Raw genomic sequence first — 18,605 nt, forward strand, 5'->3', positions numbered from 1 at the left:
TGGTCTCGGATTCCATCGTATTTCTGCTCTTTGGGTGGTGATCTCTCTCTTTGTGTGTTCACATTCACACTTACTCATTTTTTTAATATATATATATATAAAGTCCTAGTGTACGAGCGTGAACTCGCAGTTGTGATACCATTTGTAACACCTTAACACATACATTAAAAAAAACAAATTTGTACCATACTAAATTTACCATTGGAAAATATCGAAGGTAATAAATCTAATTATATGAATGATTTACAAACTCATTTATGTCACAGCCCTCCGTATCTGCAAAAAAAATACCTTTGATTAATACCATTCCTCGTTAATGAATCACTTTAATGGTGGAGGACAAGTTCCAAGCTTTTCTGACACTTGTTGATCTTACATTAATTGACTGACCCAACGCAGTAGAAGGGTTTGAATTTTCGATACGCTTGGAAATATCCACACTATAGGATCTGGGTATGACGATCCAATGGCTCCAGTGATCAAGACTTATCAATGTGTTCGATTTATGGGTTTTCACTATATGCGTTTTTCATTTGGTACTAAGCAAAGCCTTGTGCCTTGGCTCTGCAGCCTAACTAAGAGTTTCATGCTGAGGAGTGCTATTGGTTCGATCTACTTGTCCTAATGGGGTATGCCAATAACCCAAGTAATACAACATATATTTCATTCCTATAAATTCCTCCTTTCAAACATTTTCTGTTTTGGATTGTAATTATAAATTTCTACCCATCCGATTTTGGAATCCAGGGTACTTGAATACCTGCTGGTATACACGCCCTGAGGAGGATGAGGTTGGGAAGTCTACGATTTTATGGAGGTAATAACGAGGGCCAGCTAACAGTCTTCTTTAATTCGGAGTTCCTCCAACTCAGGTAAGGTTTAAACCCTGAATGAATTACATATGTCAATCGTTAAACCATGTTTCCGCTATAGGATTTAACTCCAGTGTTTATGCATTTGCAGGTAAGTATCGACAAACGAATTCCCGAAAGGTTTCTCGATGTGAATTTTCCCCCTCGCACCTGTTTCTTGTGACAGGTTGGTCTTACCATTGAACGTTATGGTGAACCATCAAACTCGTAATTCCTTTCAGAATTCAAGTCACTATGAAAATGTTTTCTGGTTAGAGGAAAAGCCTCATGCCAAGTCTGAGGCCAAGATTAGATCTCTAGATTCTATTTAAATGTGCAAGGGAATTTATATATTCGCTAATGGAATGGTTCTAAGAGCTGACATGATACAAACTTGTTGAGGGTTTAATCTTGATTTTGCTATTTTTATTCTTGTATGTGATTTTATATATTTATATAAAATTTTATAATCTGAACTCTCTTTTGGTTGGTCGGCTTCTCGCACCATATCTCGTTATTATGAGTCAAAATGCTCACAACTTCATTGTTAGGGGAACCTAAGGGCGAATGCATGGGCGATTGGCTCACAGCTTTCCTTCAGGAATCGCGTGAGAGCCATGAAGAACTCTTGCATTTCCTACCTATTATTTTTGTAAAGTTAACATTTAAGTTATTGCTTGTTCTATATATGAAATGATTTTTCTTTTGACTGTTCCATGTATGAAGCATCCCTTCTTTGTTTGCGTTTAACAGCAAGCGGTGGTGCTATGGTGATTCTTAAAATTTTTTATGATTTCACTATGAGCATTGTGATAGGTTATTATAATCCATGTATTACGTATCTCAAATGTGTATCAGGATTTAGTATAGAAATGTGTTACAGAAGAGACTATCCATTCTAAACGGATGTGGAGTATTCCTAACTCTTTTAAACAACTAATATACTATTATCCTTAATGGGTTTGTTTTATTTTCGTAGAAATGTTAAATTTGTAGACATTACATCATTAATATTTAACGATATATAATACGACAATATTCATCGAGAAACACATCTGAAGTTAACTATCCATTACTGAATAATAGCCCCTTTCATTTAACATTTACTAAGGGACAAAAATTACTACTTATATGTTCTTTGCTTATAACTATGTAAGCTTTTCCCCTTTTAGGAAGGTGTCACTACCGAGCCACGAATGTGCCGATTATCTCTAGATTCTCTCTCCCAGCTCTTCCTTCTCCCGAGAGTAAAATAGTGCGTTGCAGTGACGTATCTTGGTCATCACGACCATAGTCTAGCCTCAAATCGAATAACATTCCAACTGTATTCAATAATTTTCTCATTGGTTTATTTCGTCGAGCTCAAGGAAAATCTGAGTAGCATGATTCATGCTCCCTTTTACGTGCTCCTTTTCCTGTTTTTCCATCCACTTAGGATTCTCCCTCTTTTTCATTTCGAGGGAAGACATGAGAAAATGTTTGTAACTCTATCATGATTTAATAATTGTTTCCCTCAATTATTGGAAAACTATTTTAACTCTTAATTATGGATTAATCAAGTAACAAGGTATGTTGTAGCTTCTTAGCCTTAATTCTTTAACAATCTATGTCAAAAAAAGTGAAAGGTTAATGTAATAAGTAAAACTTGGCAAGAAAGTAAATGTTCATGTAGTAAAGGGTGTTACAGTGATCTCCATGTTTAAATGTATTTTTTTAATGTAAGAATGTTCTATTAATTCCCAATAATAATAATAATAAATTTATAATTTAGTTAATTTTGGGGTTTAAACATTAGAAAAGTGAGATGTAACATGAGTGATATTGGTTCCCAATATATGGCTCCATTTATTATGTCGTAAGTCGTTTCCCTTTTAAATGAATTGCCCCAGCCATCACAGTGTCCTATTGTTCACCCCAGATTTGTGGTGTTAGACTATTGAACGAAGTTTGATCATTGATCCAAAAATTAAATAAAACTGAAATACGTTATGAATAACAGAAAAAACGGTTCATGAATTTTTGTCTCGTCATTCACCCTAAGATCTCGCTCATCGCAATGGTGGTTAGCAAGGGCACTCTAATGCACAGGGATAAAATAAAGATTGTAAGAGCTGCACAGCCAAGAATCAGTCCACGAACACGATTAAAAACCTACACTATATATTTCAGAATTTTCAAGGACCAGAAAGTCCGCTAAATAGTAGCGGCAAGATGCCTTCGCCACAAGACACATCGAAGCATCAATACTGTTTCCTCGGAAGCAGAATGCCACATCAACCTTGGCAGTGTGCAAAAATACATATGAAAAGAAGTAGATGCCACTCGAACTGCCAACAACGATCAGAGGAAATTTTTGTATATGTAAAAAAAACTCCAGCCATTGAATGTTTAGAGATGGGGAAAGTTAGGCGTAAACTAAGAATTCAGAAATTTTATATGTTTAAATGATGAAAACCTATTGCGAATATATCTCTGTCCATTTTCAGCTCCCGATCACGCGGTTCCGTACTAAACCTAACAGATGAATGGTCAGTGCTTAAGATTGTTAAATTGCAGTGTTTTTGTCGGGTTTTCAACAATTATTGGAGCGTGCGGCTATCAAATTACCTGTGCAATGACAATCCATGCCTGGTTTCTCATGACTTTATCAGAAGAATCGATCCCTTGACCTGATGATAGTGGCGTCATGCACAGCTTCAAAGCGTATTTGTCCCTCCATGCCCTCAAGATCTCAAAAGAATAAAAAACGCCTGTGAATTGAAAGGCACCTTCAGCTTCAGTCCTTCCTCTGCACTAAAAACATATGCATGGGTAGAGCAGAGGAGAGAAGCAAAGAACAATGTGATACACGCAAGGGCGGATAATACTTGGGCTCAGCTTTGACCTCTGTGTGATTTGTTCTCTTCATTTAATTCCAATTAATTACTTTATCAATTATGTTCCAAATGGCGATTGAAATGTCGTTTTTCTGGTCTTATGGTTCATGCCCTTCCTCCACAGGTGCTTCAGCTGAACTTCTTGATTATTTTAAAATTGTATTTTTTTAAATTGAAATGAAGATAAGTTATTGTACTAAACCTAACAGATGAACGGTCAGTGCTTAAGGTTGTTAAATTGTAATGTTTTTGTTGAGTTTTCAAGAATTATTGGAGCGTGTGGCTATCGGCTTACCTGTGCAATGACAATCCATGCCTGGTTTCTCATGACTTGATCAGCAAGAATCGATCCCTGGACCTAGTGACGGTGGTGTTGCGCGGAGCTTCAGAGCATATTTTTCCTTCCATGCCCTCGAAGTCTCAAAATAATAACAAACACGTGTGAATTGAAAGGCGACTTTAGCTTGAGCCCTTCCTCTACACTAAAAAAATATGCACGGGCAGAGCAGAGGAGAGAATCAAAGCTCAGTGCGAGACACATGAGGGCGGATAATAGTTCGGCTGAGCTTTGACCTCTGTGTAATGTATTCTCTTAATTCAATTCCAATTAATTACTTTATCAATTATGTTCCAAATGTTGATTGAAACGCTGTTTTCTAGTCTTCTAGTTCATGCCCTTCCTCCACACGTGCTTTGGCTGAACTTCTCGATTATTTTAAAATTGTATTTTTTAAAATTGAAATCAAATCAACACAATTTAAACATCTCTTTTTCTTATAGTGTTTTTTCAACCTTATTGGATAAAAACATTTAAAAAGTGTAAATATTGTGAAACCGCTATTACAGTGACCAACACAAAAAATTTATAACCCTCCAGCACTTTTGACTGGACAGGTGGAACAAACTTCAAATTCCATGCTTGGGCCCTCACATTATCATTTTGGATTTTAGAATGCGCGGTCCCCACAGAAAGTTTGTTTTGGGTTTTAAAATACGCACTGTGCGCATAAAGTTTAATAGTTTTACAATTCTCAGTTAGAGGATGAAGTTTTATGGTTTTAGAATGCTCAATTTCCACATAAAGATATGGTTTCCTCGTGTTAGTGTGAGAGATTCTCAATGAATACATCAACCTCTTTTTCAATGAAGATAAGTTATTGTAGCATGTGCTGCTAATCAATGCAAGTGGCATGTCTGTGTTTATTTCAAAATGATTTAATGTATCTAACATCAGTAAGACCATACTGAGAATATGTGGCACGCAGAAGAGGATGGGGTCTAACACGAATTTTTCTCACTGCTTCCCATCCAGCCAAAACTGTGCACTGTAAATTTGAAGAGCGGGAGTGTAGGGACTGAATATTTAGAAAGGATGACCTACAAGACTAAAAACTGCATCTGGATGGCATATCTGGCATGATCTTGACTTTACGGACTGCATCAAAAACGATGTATTAAAAACTCAGTTGAAATTGTCTTTATGAATCATGAGGTGTTTTACATTCACTTGCTTTATTTCAAGTGCAATCAGACAATCATAGACTCCCAAACCTATCTAATGGAAAAAAATTTGATGGAAATTATAATAGCACAGTAGATCTCTATTCTCTACATCTATTTGTTTCTTTTTCACTACCTTTCAAGAAGAAGGAGATATGTGTCATTTAGAAAATAAGGAATCAAAACAAATCAACTATACTTATTATTGATGCATCCATATCAAGTCAATACAAAATAACCATGAAAAGAATCAGATGCTATTATACCTTGAACCTTAATCTTTCCAATAGTTTTCTTTGGCTTAGGAGCAATTCCTTCGAGGGCAGCATCTGCAGAATCATTTCTCAACAGTTCTTCCTCTGGTTGCAACAGTATTTGCTGTAGTCGATACAAGTTGCAGACATTTCAATTTACATGATTACTTAATAATATGCAGAGTATTACCTTCATTGTGAAAGAAGTTGCATTTTCTGAACTACATGACAATTAAAAGAAATCAACAAATACAATTTTCTTAATAACCTACCCAAAGGAATTACACAAAAAAATGCACTCATTATGAAGGAATTTAGGAGCTTCCATGTGACCACTGGCCCATGTTCAGAGACAAAGATGCACAGAGGCCTCATAGGCAATGAGGGCCTGCTAGGCTCCCTACCCACTACACTCAATAATTGCAAGTGCATTATTGTCAAAATGCATAGCAGATGAGAAATAAAATCTATCTAATAAATAATTATTGATCCACATTAACATGAAAAACAAATCTTAAGATATCCTGGGCATGGAACAGCTACAATCATGATAGCTCGATCATGCTGAGAAACAAAGGTGCACACATCCACCATAGACAACAAGGGCTTGCCCACTACACTCAAAGAATTACAAGCACATTCAGGTCAAGATCCAGAGCAGATGAGAAGTACATTTTATGTGGTAATGAATTACTGATCCACATTAACATGAGAAATAAATCTTAAGGCATGCTGATTGTTTCTTTTTATATATCAACAAACACGAGACATTAGGTAGGAAGAAACAATCAGACCTGAGGTGAAAAGTGGGTGGGTGGCTTGCTAAAGCTGTTGATTGCCGGCAAGAACCTGCCGCCTCTCTAACATTCACAGAAGTGGGCCTATAAAAGCAAAATCAGAGACTTTTCATATAACAGTTTGAAGTTTGAACTCATGTATGACTATAAACAAGTGTACTCATTTATCAGACAACATTTTCCTAATTTACAGCAAGACCATAGATTTATGAATCTGAGGATGTACTTTGAACATTGATTAGTTTGTCCTTGTACACTGAAGTGTCTATCCGACCCTTGATTGAAAGCTATGTATGAGGATTCTTGTGGCCTACCGGAGTTAAGTTCTGCTTCAATAACCTCAGGCTTGGCAGAAGATCCAGAAAAAAAAAAGGCATGATAATTCTGCCATAACCTTTTTATTTGATGGCACATAGCTCCCTGGATTAATGCATTCCCCTCCCTCGAGGAATAAAAGTAAATCAACTGTACTTATTATTGATGCATCCATATCAAGTCAATACAAAATAACCATGAAAGGAATCCGATGCTACTATACCTTGAACCTTAATGTTTCCAATAGTTTTCTTTGTCTTAGGGGCAATTCCTTCCAGGGCAACATCTGCAGAATCATTTCTCAATAGTTATTCCTCTGGTTTATTTTTTGTAGTCTATACAAGTTGTAGACATTTCAATTTACACAATTACTTAATAATATGGAGAGTATTACCTTCATTGTGAAAGAATTTGCATTTTCTGAACTACCCAAAGGCATTATGCAAAAACAATGCACTCATTATGAAGGAATTCAGGAGCTTCCATGCGACCACTAGCCCATGGCCAGAGACAAAGATGCACATAGGCCTCATAGGCAATGACGGCTTGCCAGGCTCCCTGCCCACTACACTGAATAATTGCAAGCGTATTATTGTCAAAATGCATAGCAGATGAGAAATAAAATCTATCCGATAAATAATTATTGATCGACATTAACATGAGAAACAAATCTTAAGACATTCTGGCCACGGACCAGCTACAATCATGACAGCTGGCTCATGCCCAAAAACAAAGGTGCACACATCCCCCATAGACAATAAGGGCTCGCCCACTACACTCAATGAATTGCAAGCACATTCAGGTCAAGATCCAAAGCAGATGAGAAGTACATTCTATCTGATAATGAATTACTGATCCACATTAACGTGAAAAATGAATCTTAAGGCATCTTGATTTTTTCTTTTTATATATCAACACACACAAGAACTGTGAAAGGAAAATCATTCATATTGATCAATATTCACTGGTATATGAACAATAATTCCATCAAATATTATCACAAAGTACTCAAATAAGAAGATTTCAACAATATTCTACAGTCGAGATACAGGAATTCAACTAATAGCTATACTTACTCTCAAAGAACCCTTCTTGTTGGGAAGACTGCTAGGTCTGGCTCCACTATCAGCAAGTTGATATTCATGCATGATCCAGTTGTTTTTTATCCTTTTGGGTTGTCTTCCTCTATAGAACACCAGGGCCTTCTTCACTCCCACCTTCTATGTACCTACTGATGTAGATGTTAATATAGGCTCGTCCATTCAAGTAGCTTTCCAGTACCGAGATGTTGTAGCTCTATTAGGTCTAGCCTCGTTGGGGTATTTCCTGTACCTTGGGCTGAAACAATACCATTCTTAATCTCCAAAAGTTTCCTTCTCTGCACATAATTTAGATACCCAAAAACTCCAATTTCAGGATCAATACGTGCTTCAGCTGAAATTCTTGATTATTTTAAAGTTGTATTTTTTTAAATTCAAATGAAGATAAGTTATTGTACTAAACCTAACAGATGAAAATTCAATGCTTAATATTGTCAAATTGCAATGTTTTTTTTCAGGATTTCAAGAATTATTGGAGCATGCGGCTATCAGCTTACCTATGTAATGACAATCCATGCTTGGTTTCCCATGACTTGATGAGCAAGAATCGATCCCTGGACCTGATGACAGTGGCATCGCGCAGAGCTTTAGAGCATATTTGTCCCTCCATGCCCTCGAGATCTCAAAATAATAACAAACATATGTAAATTGAAAGGCACCTTTGGCTTGAGTCCTTCCTCCACACTAAAAACATACGCATGGGCATAGCAGAGGAGAGAAGAAAAGCATAGTGTGAGACACATGATGGCGGATAATAGTTGGGCTCAGCTTTGACCTCTGTGTAATGTGTTCTCTTCATTCAATTCCAATTAATTACTTTATCAATTATGTTCCAAATGGCGATTGAAATTCCATTTTCTGGTCTTCTAGTTCATGCCCTTCCTCCACATGTGCTTCGGTTGAACTTTTTGATTATTTTAAAATTGTATTTTTCAAAATTGAAATCGAATCACCACAGTTTAAACATCTCTTTTTCATATAGTGTTTTTTCAAGCTTATTGGATAAAAAAAAATTAAAAAGTGTAAATATTGTGAAGCCGCTATTACAATGACCACCACAAAAAATTAATAACCGTCCCAAACTTTTGACTGGACAGGTAGAACAAACTTCAAATTCCATGCTTGGGCCCTAACATTGTCATTTTACATTTTAGAATGCACGCTCTGTGCAGAAATTTTGTTTTTGGTTTTACAATTTGCACTTCCTGCATAAAGTTTTATAGTTTTACAATGCTCACTCGCAGGATGAAGTTTTGTGGTTTTAGAGTGCTCAATTTCCACATAAAATATGGTTTCCAGGTGTTAGTGTGAGAGATACTCAATGAATACATTAACCTCTTTTTCAATGAAGATAAGTTATTGTAGCATTTTCCACTAATCAATGCCAATGGCATGTCTGTGTTTATTTCAAAATACTTTAATGTATCTAACATCATCTTACAATATAATATGAAAGATAACCAATCAATCATAACAAACCATAGTAGCTAGATTCTTTTAATGTCTTAAAAAAAACCAATGGACGTAGCTTTGTGATAGAAAAATGGCATTGCCACAGTAATATAAATCATAGCAAATGCTTTTAGGAATCGGATCATGATGGGGACCCTGCAGCACGATAGTGATGGAGAATACGGATGAAGGTACGTGGAGCGCGATCTTTGCAGCAGGTGGTAGGCACAAGTACTTCCTCGTCGACTGGTTTTTGGATTGGGGTTAGCTCACTTTTCCCATTTCCTTCAGGCCTGCAGTGTGTTCTTTTTACTGCAGTTTACTATTCTAGTTGACCTTGCTGAGACTCTCTCTTAGGGTTATCTCCCTTGCTTCCACCTTTCGCTGTCGGTTACTACTAGCTGGCCTTTGCGGTTTACGACAACTATGCACCTCGTGTTAGTAGATTACTTGAAGGATCCCCTGTCGGAAGGCTTTGTTTGGACTACTCCACAAATAGCTATGGCAAACCACTCTCCATTCACCTGTGAGGTAAATGAAACCATCGCTGATTTTCCTCCGATCTCTGGGCTATTTGTTTATCCAGTCATTCTACTGGACTTTCCCCCTACCTGGCCATCCCTTTCCTCCCCATCAGTCTCTCTGTCCTCGCTAGGGTTTGCATCTGGCTGTCTAAACCCTAATCCCCTGGAATCCTGGACCAACCCTCCCTATTTTCCCATTTCTGGTGGTCCTTCATCTGTTCCTTCTATGTCAGCTCGATTGCCACTAGCCTTGTAGCATCTGCCTCAGGATCTTGCCCCTCCCCCTGTTATTCCCTCCCTCCCCCCTCTCCCTGTTGCCACCCCTTCTCCTGCCTCCCCCCCTGTTTCTCCATCTAGGCTTAAGCCTGAGGTTAGGGCATATGAGGAGGAACGACCCAGGAAGAAGATTAAGTGTTTTAGATCGAAGTTCGATGATGCCATCCTTCGGTTGGAAGAAGACAATCAACTGGCAAAGTCTATGGATACTGTAGATCGAGTATTAGTTGGTAGGATTCGAGGATATAACTACTCAACAGAAAGACTTAAAGCATGGGTTTCTGAAGTTTGGGGCCATAGACTTGCCGATCTACCCACCGTATAGACTTTCATGTGTGGGTGGTTTTCTCTTAGGTTTGCGCGGCTGGATCACACCAACTAGGTGCTCTCTTCCTATTGGCATTTTGGTAATGCCCCAACTTACCTGAAAAGATGGTCGCCACTTTTTGATCCTGATTCGGAATAGCTCAGGATAGAGCCTATCTGGGTCAGGCTACCTAGCCCCCACCCCCCAATTTTTGGTTGGAAGAAAGCCTCGAGAGGATTGGGAATGCTCTTGATTCGTACATGGATTCAGACAAATCCTACCTTGTCATGGGTAAAATGTCTTATGCTAGAATCCTGGTGCACATGGATACTCATGGGGGTCTGCAGGAATTCATAACTATCCAATGGAGTAACCTTACTAGGAAGCAGATCTTGGATTACGAGGGGGTACCCTATAGATGTCGGCATTGTCATAAGTTTGGTCATATTTTTTGAGACTGCCCTCTCAACCATAACAGAGACCAAGTTCAAAGGGTTCATGAGCAACACATCCAGGCACCCCTGGCTTCCACCACAGAAGAGCAGCCAATGGAGGAACAACCATCTCATGAGGTGGCCGAGATGAGTGTCGTTGCAGATCCAGGTCCCAACAAGAAGCAAGGGAATACTCCACCCAGACCACCCTCTCCGTTGTTGACGCGAGCTCGAGCGGCTTGTAGGGAGGCTCTCACTGCGGGTACGGTTCCCTCTTCCTCACTCGTTGTTAATTATGTTTTTGATGATATTTTGTCTTCTGCATTGCATTCGTAAGGTCCTTCCCCCCCCTTGTGGATGCCTCAGTGTGTTCCCCTTCCCCTTTTATTCCCTCTTCTCCTCTCCCTCCCCCCTCTTTCCCTCCCCTCCCCTCGTTGCACTACCCTATTGTGGCCTCCCCCTCCCAGGGTTCTCCCCTTCGACCCTCCCTCCTAGTTTACCTTCCCCTTCCTTCCCTAGGGCTCTCTCCTAATAAGGACAATCGTTACCCAACGCGATCCAAATTCTGCTCACTCGGAAAGGATGCTATTGGTTTTGGGTCTATCTCCTTTCCCCTTCTCCTAAAACTCCCCCGTGGCTAGCCATCCAACCTCTCCAAGGCCAGGCATAGGGCGGGAGCCAAGATTGTATCTCGAAGACAAGCACAAATTCCCTAGGGTCTTATAGATGAAGGCGCGCCATCCCCTCCCCCTCCATGAACATCTTGTCCTTCAATTGCAGGGGGTTGGCTAGCCTAGGGAAAAAACTAGCCCTCAGGAACCTGTTTCATTCGGAATCTATGGACATCATATTCTTGTAAGAAACCCTTGGATCCAACTGCACCATCTCCCCCCTCCTGGAATTCTGGTTCCCAGGTTGGACTTTCTTTTCTCTGGATGTGATAGGCCGCTCTAGTGGTTTATCTGTGGTTTTCTACAATCGATCCATTAGGATGCTCAACATCTACGGGGGTGTGGTACTTAGGTATTGATATCTTCTCATGAGCCCTAGACTAAAATTTAAGGATTTTTAACATATATCGGCCTTGCTAGGACCAAGAGGTTTTTTAGCGCAATCTATTGTCATCCTTTACTTTTCAAGAAGACTTCTTGATCCTCATTGGAAACCTTAATTTCTCAATGGGGTTTGTGGAGTCTTGGGGTCCTAACGCCCAGGCGGACTCCTTGACTATATTTTTCGAAGACTTGTTGGACTCTCACAATGTGGTAGACATCCCCTCGGCTAAGCTCCAGCCTACTAGGAGGAATAAAAGAACTGTAGAGGCCAGCCTAGCCAGGCGCCTGGATCGCTTCCTTATTAGAGAAGCCCTTGTTAATCAAGGCTATTAGATCAGGCAGTGGATAGGCTCGAGAGGAGTCTCTAATCATAGGCGTATCTATATGGAGCTATCTGACATCCATGAGAAGCCCAAAGCCCCCTTTAAATTCAACTCTACTTGGCTAAGGGATGTTGGCTACCTTAAGGTAGTCAGTGAGTATTGGAAGGCTCACCCGGTGGATTCAGAAGGGCTCATAGTGGAAGGATTTGCCCGCAACTTATATGAACTGAAGAAGGTATCTATTGAATGGGCCAGGAGGAAAAAGTAGTAGGATGAACAAGACCTCAAATTAGCTGGGGAAGGCATTGCAAAAATGGAGGATAATTCGGAGGGGATTCTCATCTCGCAGGAACAAAAGGATAAGCTGTAGATCTACTCCACAAAAGGGCTTTGATTTTGAAGGATAGGGAAGAAGGTTGGAGACTTCATAGCCAAGCTATCTGGCTCAAAGAGGGTGATGATAACACAAAGTTCTTTGATAGACAGGCTAATGGGAGAAAGGTAATTAATACCATCTAGGAACTTAAGAGGGAGGATGGTTCTTCTGTTAACACTTTTAGAAGGCTCGCTTCTTTATTTACCGCTCATTTCAGGGGGCTTTACAAGGGGCCTCCTCATGCCACTATGAGGGAGATTATGTGCATTGCCCAGATATTTCCTAGGTTCGTCAATGAGGAAGCAGGATTGGAGCTATCTAAGGAAGTCAGCATGGGAGAACTTGATGCAACTCTGAAATGGTTGAAAAAGGATAAGAGCCCTAGCCCAGATGGTTGGACTATTGAGTTTTACTCTGCTTTCTTCGACATTTTTGGAGTAGATCTATTGAAATTGATTGAAGAATGCAGGCAGAGAGGTCGAATGTGGGAGAGCTTCAACTCCACTTTTATTGGCCTTATCCCTAAAGTGGAAAAACCTAACTCCTTTGATGATTTCACCCCATATCCCTCTATAACTACATCTATAAGATCATTGCTGAAATCGTAGCTAATCGCCTCAAGCATGTACTCTCTACCCACATTTCTCCCAAACATTTTTCCTTTCTCCAAAATCATCAAATTCACGAAGCCGTCAAAACCGCACAAGAGCTTGTCCATTCTGTTCTGACACACAACTTGAAAGGCATGATCCTGAAAATTGACCTATCCAAAGCCTTTGACAAGGTCAACTGGCTCTATCTTCACATGGTACTGACCCATCTAGGTTTCCCCTTATCTTTCATCAAATGGAGTTTTTGTTGCATATCGAATGTTTCCTTTATTGATAAATGGTTCTGTCTCCCCCTTGTTTCATGTGGAAAGGGGTCTGAGGGAAGGATGTCGTCTTTCACCTCTGCTGGTCCTCCTTATCATGGAAGGGCTTAGTCAAATTATTGGAGAGGAATGCAGACTAGGGCATATAAGGGAAATTAAAATCATTGATGAAAATACTTTCATCCACTTATTGTTTGTTTATGATCTATTGATCCTCCTTAACGGTGATATTGGGGACACTTCCGCTTTCTCTCGTGTCCTCAGTATATTCCTTAAGGCCACGGGCATGGTCATAAACAAATAAAAATCCACTATAACTACCACTGGCTATTCTCGATATGAGGTTCAATTTTTCCTAAGGAGATTTTCTTTTGTTATGGTACAATAGGAGGAGGGCCTCAAATATCTAGGGTACAGACTCAAACCTTGCGATTACAGGATTGTCGATTGGACATGGTTGATTTCGAAGGTAGAGAAGAGGCTAAATATTTTGTACCATAAATATTTATGAGGGGCAGGGAGACTGGTAGTCATAAAGGCCATCTTAGAAGCCACTCCGATGTATTGGATGATTTTTGCACGGATTCCCAGGGGAATTCTATCACGCCTACAAAATTTGTGTTGTAGGTTTTTGTGGAAAGGGAACCAACCTAGGAGAATATTTGCATGGACGAGTTGGGACTCTCTGTCTTTACCTAAGCACTGGGGTGGATGGGGCATCAAGAGACTTGGACCTTTCTCACAAGCATTGGCCTCCAAACTTGGGTGGCAACTGTTAAAAAACAATAGCCTTTGGAAGAAAGTTGCTACATCTAAATACATCCATCCAGCCAGCGTCCTTGATTGGATTAGATAAGATATCCAGTAGAATGACATCTCTATAATATGGAAGGTGGTTTAAAAATCGAAGGAGCTTATTCGCAGTCGATTAACATGGAGAATTAGATCAAGGGCTAAGATCCATATAGGCTTAGACCCCTGGCTGGGCTGCGGAAATGCTCATACTCTCTCAAACGACTTGAAAGGACACTTGCAGGAAAATGGTGTTATGCATATCAACTAGATAGCAGATGGGGCACACTCCACTATCTTACATCAAGCATGGAAATCTGCAATTACTCTGAACATACCTGAATGTTTGGCACAGGAATGGAACAACTACACCAATACATTATCAGAATCTCACATTAGGATTACTAATGGGGAGGAGGAGCTTATATGGGCACATGCTAAACACGGATCATATACCCCCAAGGATGCTTACCTAGTACTGTTGGAAGGACATAATCCACCAGATCTGGCTCCATGGTGGAAACACCTATGGAAGCTGAAGGCACCTCCCTGGTCAAAAATACTCATGTGGTCTATACTACACATAAAAATCCCAACCGAGGCCCACTTGATGAGAAGATCATATGGAGGACAGTTTTGGTGCCATCTCTGTAGAAGCGAAAATGAAGATGCTAAACACCTCATTCTTCACTGTCCACTCACACAACAGCCCTAGAACAAAACTAAAAAATGTACCACTTCTTATTAGCTGGGCCATTTGGATTGCCACGAACCAAGCCATTTTTTTACAGAGACCCCCCCATTGGCCTTCTATCTCTTCAAGGATTTTAGCTGATTATAACTCCATCCCTAACGAGTAGGAGCCTCAGAATCATAGGAACATTATCCCTGAACCCATTGATCATTCCCACCCTTGGGCTTATTTCGACGGCTCAGCTCAAGAGAGGGGCTGTAGAGGTGGAGCTATTCTTCACTTATATGACTCCCATGTTTACAAAATACAAATGGGTATAGGAAGGGGAACAAATAATTTTGTATAATTGGTATCAACAAAAAACATCATTCTTTTTGCACTATCCGAAAACTGCAAATAATTACAACTATTTGGAGATTGGCAAACTATATGTAATTGGTTGAATAAATCAGCTCACTGCAATTCATACCCTCTACAACATATATTGGATGAAGTACATAGACTTATAACACAATTTGACACCTTCTCTTGCCATCACATTTACAGCGAATGCAACACAACTGCCGATAGCCTATCCAAGGAGGCGTCGCACAGGGATGATACTAGCCTGTTAATTACGGAAGAGAGGGATGGTAGCTGTTACCAATATTACCATAGACCGTTCATAGAGCTGGAAACATGACAGCGTCATAGACATGACATTCTGTAATTTTGCAATTTTTTTTTATTCTGCTCATGGGTTGACCGTCAATAATATATATTTTTATACATAAAAGGTTGAAATAAAAATATTTTAACTAAGATAGATTTTTTTTTTTTTACTATTTTTTATTAATATTTATAGATATTCTATTCAAATTTCATACTAACATTAAAATAATTATACATGTTTCTTTTTATGATAGAAATTATTCTATTATTTATATAGAATTATGAAGGAATTATATATTTCTTTTATATTAGGTTATAAAAAACATATTTCAACAAAATAAATAGTTAAAAGAATTAATTAATCATTCTCAATAAACTATCTACTTCTCTCTTATCAAATAGTATAAAGTTGCTAAGCGGCTGAGTAGCTTTATTGATATATCTATTTTGTAGCTTTACTTTATACTAGTTCATCCAATGGTAATTTTTGAATTTGTCATTTGGGGAAAAAATTAAATAAACTTTTTCACAAACTAATCCAAATGCTCGAAAGAAGTTAAGCTAAAACAAGCAAGGAAAATCCAATCATGTTAAACAACAAGTGGTAAAATACTATACTGAAAGTCATTAAAATTCATTCATTCAAGTATGTTGTGGCATAACTCATCGAGCTTTAGTTAACTATGCTGCCATACAACTCATTCATCCATCCATTCCTAGATCCTATTAAAGTAGCAGAAATCTACGAAGTTGTCATGCAAGAACAATCAATGCACAAGTATTTTATTATTGTAAAAGTTACTGAAAACTTAATGATGTAATACTAAAGTTCTGGAAAATATTTTATCACTCCTCACATGTGATCCATAAGGGCATGTTGACTTGCTTCGCAATAGATGGTGTGAAGGATAAGTGTTTTACTCAAAACTTCGATGACTCGAACAATTTTTCATGCATTTTCAAATATGGAACGACGACCATGATGTTGTTCACAATGTCGTATCGTTTCTTTCACCTCTTCCATTACAATCTAATAGTATTTTCTAATAACACCATAAATAGGTAGCATATGGAAAATTACATCTCGGACAAGAAAACAAAAAAAAACTTTAAAATAATGTACAAAAACATGTTCACATAAACAAGAACAACTACATGGATAATGGAAAACCTCTACATGACATCACCACCAGTGGTAGTTTTTCACTCAACTTGGAAGAATAGACAAACTTCAATTTCACTTCCTGGAGTAATTTTGATTTTCAGACTTATCGGGTGTTGAGATGCAGCTGTCATCAACTAGTAAGTTGGCAGGGCTTAGAAAAGAAACACAACCAAAATCTCGATCTGAACATTTTTTATGAACAACTCTAAGCTCATTATAACAAATTTCCTACTTATAATGGATCAAGAAACCTATGATGTCTAGGAGTAGGAAACCTTTAGAAGGCTAAACTCATTAAAAGCATGATGCCAGAGTAGATGGTGTGAAGGATAAGTGTTCTACTCCAAGCTTCGATGGCTCCAACAATTTTTCATGCATTTTCAAATATGGAATGAAGACCATGATGTTGTTCACAATGTGTTTGAAGGATAAGTGTTTTACTCGAAGCTTCGTTGGCTCCAACAATTTTTCATGCATTTTCAAATATAGAATGATGACCATGATGTTGTTCACAATTGTCGTATCGCTTCTTTCACCTCTTCCATTACAATCTACTAGTATTTTCTAATAACACCATGAATAGGTAGCATATCGAAGAATTACATCTCGAAAGACAAGAAAAAAAAACCTTAAAATAATGTACAAAAACATGTTCACATAAACAAAAACAACTACATGGATAATGGATAACCTCTACATGACATTACTAATATTTACAAAATAGCCATATTCGAATACACATAACTAATCGTTTCAAGTGTAACTCATTATCGTCCACCCTAGCTTTCAAAAATGTCCATTCACATGTTGCTATTTTTCCACACACTACTATTAATTACAAATATCCAATTCAAATACACATAACTAATACTTTCAACTCTAACACATTATCATCCACCCTTTCTTTCAACAGTGTCCATTCCCATGTCGCTATTATTCCACAAACTATTATTATCTGCAAAATATTCATTTTCGGAATACACATAACCAACTATTCCAATTGTAACTCATTATCATCCACCCTTACTTCAACAATGTCCATTCACATGTCCCTATTCTCCCCACTCTATGCTAATTCTTCCCCACTCTATGCCTTACCTCATTTCCTTTGCAACATAAGGTGCAAATGCTAGTTATAATTTTATATGATCCTTTATTATTCCTCATAATTAATTATAATTATGAATTATAATTAATAAATAATTCTATGAAGAGCCTAGATGATCAAATCCCTTGAGATGAAAACCTCTTTTAGAGTGAAAGGAGATTTAATCTATATGTGGGCTTGGTAGATGAGCATTTAACTGGATCTAGTTTTGTTTTATTATTAAATTTGTATTTTATTTTATTTTTTGCTTTTTGTTTTATGTAATTTGACTAAGTCAAAATAATTTTTTAATAATCCTTATTATTATTATTATTATTATTTTATTTTGACTATTACACTACATTACAACACCATTACATATTGGGCTATAGAGAGCGTCCCCACGAGAATACTTGTCCATATGTTTTTGTTAACCAACCCACATGTAATGTTCACAAATATACACTACTACCTTATCTCTTGATAGATTTTGTTTCTAGATTAAATTTTACAAATTTTATAAAAGAAAATTAAAATTAAAACATTTATACACCTTTTTTATTATGAAATGAGTTATAAATTTTGGGAAATGTTGATCATAAGCCATGGTATTGACCCATGGTATTGTAATAAAACATATTTAACAAGTTAATAAAATCCATGGTAAAATGAAACTGAATATACATTGTTAAAAATCTTGTTATATTGTAAATATTACCAGTTTATGTGCTTTTTTATTAAAATTAAATATGTTTACTCTAATTTATAATATTAAAATAGATATTACTTTATAACACTAATTTATATGTTATATATATTTAATGTGATATTTATAATATTATGATTTTCTCATATAACCTATCCATTATCTTAACGAGTAACTAAAACATTAAACAACTATT

This window comes from Pinus tabuliformis, chromosome 6 (assembly GCF_031772625.1).
Source record: "Pinus tabuliformis cultivar Carrire ecotype Pingquan chromosome 6, CPIR1, whole genome shotgun sequence".
NCBI lineage: Eukaryota > Viridiplantae > Streptophyta > Pinopsida > Pinales > Pinaceae > Pinus > Pinus tabuliformis.